This window comes from Eleutherodactylus coqui, chromosome 11 (assembly GCF_035609145.1).
Source record: "Eleutherodactylus coqui strain aEleCoq1 chromosome 11, aEleCoq1.hap1, whole genome shotgun sequence".
Classification (NCBI taxonomy): Eukaryota; Metazoa; Chordata; class Amphibia; order Anura; family Eleutherodactylidae; genus Eleutherodactylus; species Eleutherodactylus coqui.
In genome coordinates this window covers 89,716,456-89,722,455 of record NC_089847.1, presented here as the reverse complement: position 1 = coordinate 89,722,455, position 6,000 = coordinate 89,716,456, and positions in this window count along the sequence as shown.

Sequence of the window (6,000 nt, the reverse complement as noted above, 5' to 3'; positions counted from 1 at the left end):
GTCGTCCGAAACAAAAAATGAAGAACGCCAGAAATGCACTTTTTTAGTTACCCTGTCTCCAAGAAAAAACGCAATAAAAAGCGATCAAAAAGTCATATGTATTCCAAAATGGTACTATCAGTAACTACAGGATATCCCGCAAAAAATGAGACCTTGCTCAACTACGTCGACGGAAAAATAAAAAAGTTATCGCGCGCACAAAATGACAGCAGAAAATAATTGAAAAAAATTTTATGTCTTTAAAAAAAAAAAAGAGGAGTATAGTAAAAAAAAACCTAAACAAGTTTGGCATCGTAGTAATCGTACCGACCCATAGAATAAAGTTATCATGTCGTTTTTGTTGCCATTTGTGCGCCGTAGAAGCAAGACGTACTAAAAGATGGCAAAATGTCGTTTTTTTTCCATTTTACTCCACTTAGAATTTTTTAAAAGTTTTTCAGTACATTATATGGTACTTTAAATAGCACCATTGAAAAATACAACTCATCCCGCAAAAAACAAGCCCTCATACAGTGACGTGGATGGATAAATAAAGGAGTTATGATTTTTTTAAAGGGGGGAGGAAAAAACGAAAATGGAAAACGAAAAATGGCCGCGTCATTAAGGGGTTAAAGTTAGGACTAGTTTAAAGTTATCTTCATTGAAAAGTACAGTGCTTTTCCTTCAAAAATAAGGACATTTCAATGTGACCCCAAACTTTTGAACGGTAGTGTATATATATATATATATATATATATATATATATATATATATATATATATATATATATATACACAAAGGATATAAAAAAGAGGTTGTTACACAGGAGTATAAGGGTATACAGCTATACACAATAAAGCAGGGAGAAGAATAAACAAAAGATACTAGATTTGGGATATCCAGCCCAAGGTTCTGATTGGCAGAGTTCCTGTAAACAAAGGGACAGCCCATATGCCATGGTCTAGAATCAAATCAGTCTGTACTGTGTGAATAATAGGGAGGGTGTCTGAGCGAGGACGCCCCATGTTGTGCATGTGACTTAATATGTTGTCTTTGCTGCAATTAAGCATTCTGCAAAAAAACTGGTTTTGCGGTATTGTAGGTAGATTTTTATCCAGTATGCCTGTTTTGCAATCTTAGGGCTTCTGCAGATGGGCTTATACGCATCTAGGCTCGCTACTATGGAGCATAGTTGTACATGAGCCGTTTTTTTTTTTCCGGGCCATTCAAATTTCACGCTATTTTTTCAACAATAGCGTGAAGATAGGAAGATAGTCCTATCTTATCTCGCTGGTAGTATTAATGCACAAGAATACCATTAGTGAAAACAAAACCATTGAAATCTATGATTTTGTTTCATGCCGTTATGCAGCTATGATTTTCATGGCCACATAATGGAACACAATCCCGCTCTTCTGTTTAAGCCCTCAGGAGCCAGGTTACAGTGACATATACCTGAGGGCTCCTTCACACTGGCGATCGTGATATCACCGCGAGAAAACCGCGGTAAAATCGCCATTGTGTTGTGGTGATTTTTGAGCATCAGTGAAGCTTTCTCTTGCAAAAACATCACTGCCGCTTGCGATTTTTTTAGCGCAAAAGTCAGTAGGAGTTTCAAATGTTAAAAACGCATTGCATGAAAATTGTAAGCTCCTGTGTTGCGATGCAATAAAAAGGAGGGAAACATGAGCAATTAAAAAAAAGCAAAGAAAACACAGAAACATAGGAGATGAATGAAAACATCTCAAATGTGAAGGAAACTACTGAAAATCATTGGTTTCATAATTCTGCATTTTCACTCACTCTTGCATCACACGATTTTACCGCTAGTGTGAAGGGACCCTTAGTGGCATTTCAGGGGATGGTGGCTTCTCAGTTTTATACCTATAACCATGTCATTATTCTTTTACTACTTCATAGAATGGTATAGTTGGCAGGGACCTTCTCGGTCATCGGGTCCAACCCCCTGCTCAGTGCAGGATCACTAAATCATCCCAGGCAGATGTCTGTCCAGCTCTAAAACTTCCTTTGAAGGAGAACTCCCCACCTCCCGTGGTAACCTGTTCCACTCATTGATCCCCGTCACTGTCTAATATCTAATCTGTGTTTCCTCCCTTTCAGCCTCACCTTATTGCAAGGCTGATAATCCAAACCCAACTATCATGGAAGATGCCAAACCAAATACAGTGGTAACATCATTAACTATCGCTCCTGGTTATATGGTAGAAGTTAATACACCAAAATTTGCTACAGATGGAAACAATTTAATTTTAAATGGAACATTAGACTATGAGGTAAGTCAATGTCCACGCAGAAAATCATATTAAAAAAAAAAACTTTTAAAGGGCATCTGTCATGATTGTTTGGGAAGCTATGGTTGGTCTACCAATGTAAAAATCACTTGCTACACTTGCACCCACTAAATGGCTTTCATTGTAGGAGTCACACGTCCATTTGGTCTTCCTCTCTGTGTGCAAATTAGCTGTTAGGCCGCCGGCACACGGACCGGTCAGGTTCTGCATACAGGAGCCTGCAGTGGAATCTGTCTCTGATCGCGGCCGGCAACCCTGCGTACCTGATTTCTTCTGTATTGCGGACTAAAATATGATCGTCTGAAGAAGCTCTAATGCTGCAATTTTACCAATTAAGAGCTTCTTCACACATTGAAATCTGCAAAAACCCTAGCAGAATTAGAGCCCAGACCTCAAATTAAATGCAGTAGTAGAATACTGTAGCATTCCTGATATAGCATGATATTGGCGAGAGATGCAGTTTAAGATCACCAATCCTAAAATCATGTTGCCTTTGTTAGGAGGCTGCTTGTCTGTTATCACTCATTATGCTTACCGTCCTTTGTATTAATAGGTGGAACAAGTAATAACGGTCGTTCTTATCTGCAAAACAACTGGCGGCCAGACTGTGAGTAATCCTGCCTGTCTGTATTTATGTTATGTTGCCCTATATCGGTACCCAACCTATGGTATTTCCATCTATGAGGCTACATTCACATGGGCGAGCATGATATTCGGCCAAGAAATTCGGCACCATTTGACGTTTGCCAACGTGCGAGTTTCACAATGATGTGAAGCGTTTAATTAAAAATTGCATTGCTTCTGTGAAATTGCGATCTTCATGCGCATGTTTCACGTACGTGATAGGATCGCAGGTGTTTCCCATTGACTTCAATGGGAAACATCACACGGCATGAGATTGGCATGCAATGGCTTTTAAGGTCTTATTGAAAACAATGGACAAGGCGTTCCGAGGGAAGGAACACCCAAAGATAGAACGTGCTGTGATTTGTGTGAATGAATCCATTCAAAAGAAAGGATTTCATATTTGGGCAAGTTTTGTGTGCATTGCATCGCACAAAACCCACGCAAGAATATCGTTTGTGTGAATAAGCCCTGAGTTGGCATGTCTGTCCTTGTGTTTCAGAAGCTGGCCAAAGAAAAACCGTTTGGTACCACGTTAGGCTGGGCTCAGGTGGTTGTAATTCGCTGCACGCTGTACTATCTCGGTGTATATGTGTGCGTAGTTTGTGCCAAGATAAACCAGGCAGCAAATTTTCTTGGGTTATGTAACAGCACAGAGAACACAGTGATAACGCTGAGGACAGATGATGTACTGTAGTACAGCAGATGTCACCTGCAGTCCTATGTAACAGCACAGAGAACATAGTGATAATGCTGAGGGCAGATGATGTACTCTAGTAAAGCGATGTCACGTGCAGTCCTATGTAACAACACAGAGAGCACAGTGATAATGTTGAGGACAGATAATGATTTCACTTGCAGTGCTATGTGACACCACAGAGAACACAGTGATAACGCTGAGGACAGATAATTATGTCACCTGCAGTTCTATGTAACAGCACAGAGAACACAGTGATTATGCTGAGGAAAGATGATGTAGTAGATGTGACCCGCAGTCCTATGTAACAGCACAGAGAACACAGTGATAATGCTGAGGACAGATCATGATGTCACCTGCAGTCCTATGTAACAGCACAAAGAACACAGTGATAACTAGTGTAATATTGATTTGGCTTCGAGTCTGAAAATTACATTCATTTTTTCAGGTTTCCGTAGAAAACCTTTTAATAGAAGTTGGTAATGTCAATGATAATCAACCAGTCTTCCAGCAAAATAACTATTCTTTCAGGGTTCCTGAGGTGAGTTATAATACAATAACCTTCCATGTTATAATCATTGGAACACAGAAGTAACATAAAAGAAGGAGCAGTGAGGAGCTGTTTATGGTCCCCTTCTATTGACTCCAGTCTACATGGGGTAAAATCAACGTACGACACAAGAGAACAATAATAATCTTTATTTATATAGCACCAACATATTCTGCAGTGCTTACAAGACAGGGGGAACAGAAACAAAACCACAGTTACATGTAATAATCAGATAAAGGAAACAATAGGGGTGAGGGTCCTGCTCCAATGAGCTTATATACTACAAATAATGGGGTGATACAAAAGGTAAAGGGGCTGGAGGTGTGCACAGTAAGGTGAGGTGAGAGACAAAGGTCAGGCCATATAGGGGCTGAATCGGTATGACTGCAGGGGGTGGTTGATTACGACTAGCAGGAATTGCAGTCGGTGGAACAGGGAGCATGTTATCAGGCGGAGTACAGAGGGGTTTGGTTTAGGGGATATGGTATGCCTCCCTGAAGAGGTGTGTTTTTAGAGCACACCTGCAGTTTTGTGTGTCAGGGATTGCCCGGATAGTTTGGGGTAGTGTGTTCCAGAGGACCGGTGCTGCTCTGGAAAAGTCTTGGAGGCGGGAATGAGAGGTCCAAATTAAAGGGGCACTTAATCTGATTTCTTAAGCGGAGCAGAGGGCGAGGGCTGGGTGGTAAATTGAAATGAGGGAAGCAATGTAGGGCGGCGCATTGCTTTGGAGAGCCTTGTGGATGTGGATGGTGAGTTTAAATTGTATTTGTATTTGACGGGCAGCCAGTGCAGTGGATGAGGGCAAAAGGGAGGATTTTTAGCATGTCCACGGAGAGAAAAGAGCGGATTCTTGCAATGTTCTTGAGGTGCAGCTGACATGTTTGGGTGAGAGAATGGATATAGGGGATAAAGAAGAAATAGGAGTTAAATATAATCACATGGCAGTGGGTGTGCTGTCTGGGACTTATGGTAGTGCCACACACCAAGACGGAGATGTCAGGATGAGGTCGATTAGTAGAGGGCGGAAACAGGAGAAGCTCAGTTTTTGAGAGGTTCAGTTTTAGGTAGAGAGAGGACATAGTGTTAGGGACAGCAGACAGACAGTCGGTGGTGTTCTGGAGGAATGCTGCTGTGATGTCACAGGAGAAGGTATATAACTGGGTATCGTCAGCATAGAGATGGTACTGAAAGCCAAATCTCCTAATGGTATGTCCAATGGGGGCTGTGTAGATGGAGAAGAGGAGGGGGCCGTGAACCGAGCTCTGGGGGACCCCAACAGCAAGGGGAAGAGGAGGGGAGGTAAAGCCAGCAAAGCAGACATTGAAGAAGCGATCGGATAGGTAGGAGGAGAACCAGGAGAGGACAGTGTCCTTTAGTCCAATGGACTGAAGCATACTGAAGAGGAGAGTGTAGTCAACAGTGGCAAATGCTGCTGAAAGATCGAGTAGGATCAGTAGGGAGTAATCGCCCCTCAATTTTGCCTTCAGGAGATTGTGTGACACTTTAGACAGGGCGGTTTCTGTCGAGTGTAGGGCGCGGAAGCCGGACTGTAGAGCGGCAAAATAGAGTTTTCTGAGAGATAGCTTATAAGATGGGAGTAAACCAGGCGTTCTAGTAGTTTGGAGATGAAGGGGAGGTTGGAGATGGTTCAGTAGTTTGAATTTTCTTTTTGAAGTAAGCAGCCAGCTTTTCAGCACTGAGATCCGTCACTGGGGGCTGCAATTTTGGGCCGGGAAGGGAGTGGAAAGTGTCATAGAGTCGTTTAGGATTGGGGATAGTGAGGAGATGAGAGAGGTGAAGTAAACTTGTTTGGCATGGTGGAGGGCGAGGTTGTATGT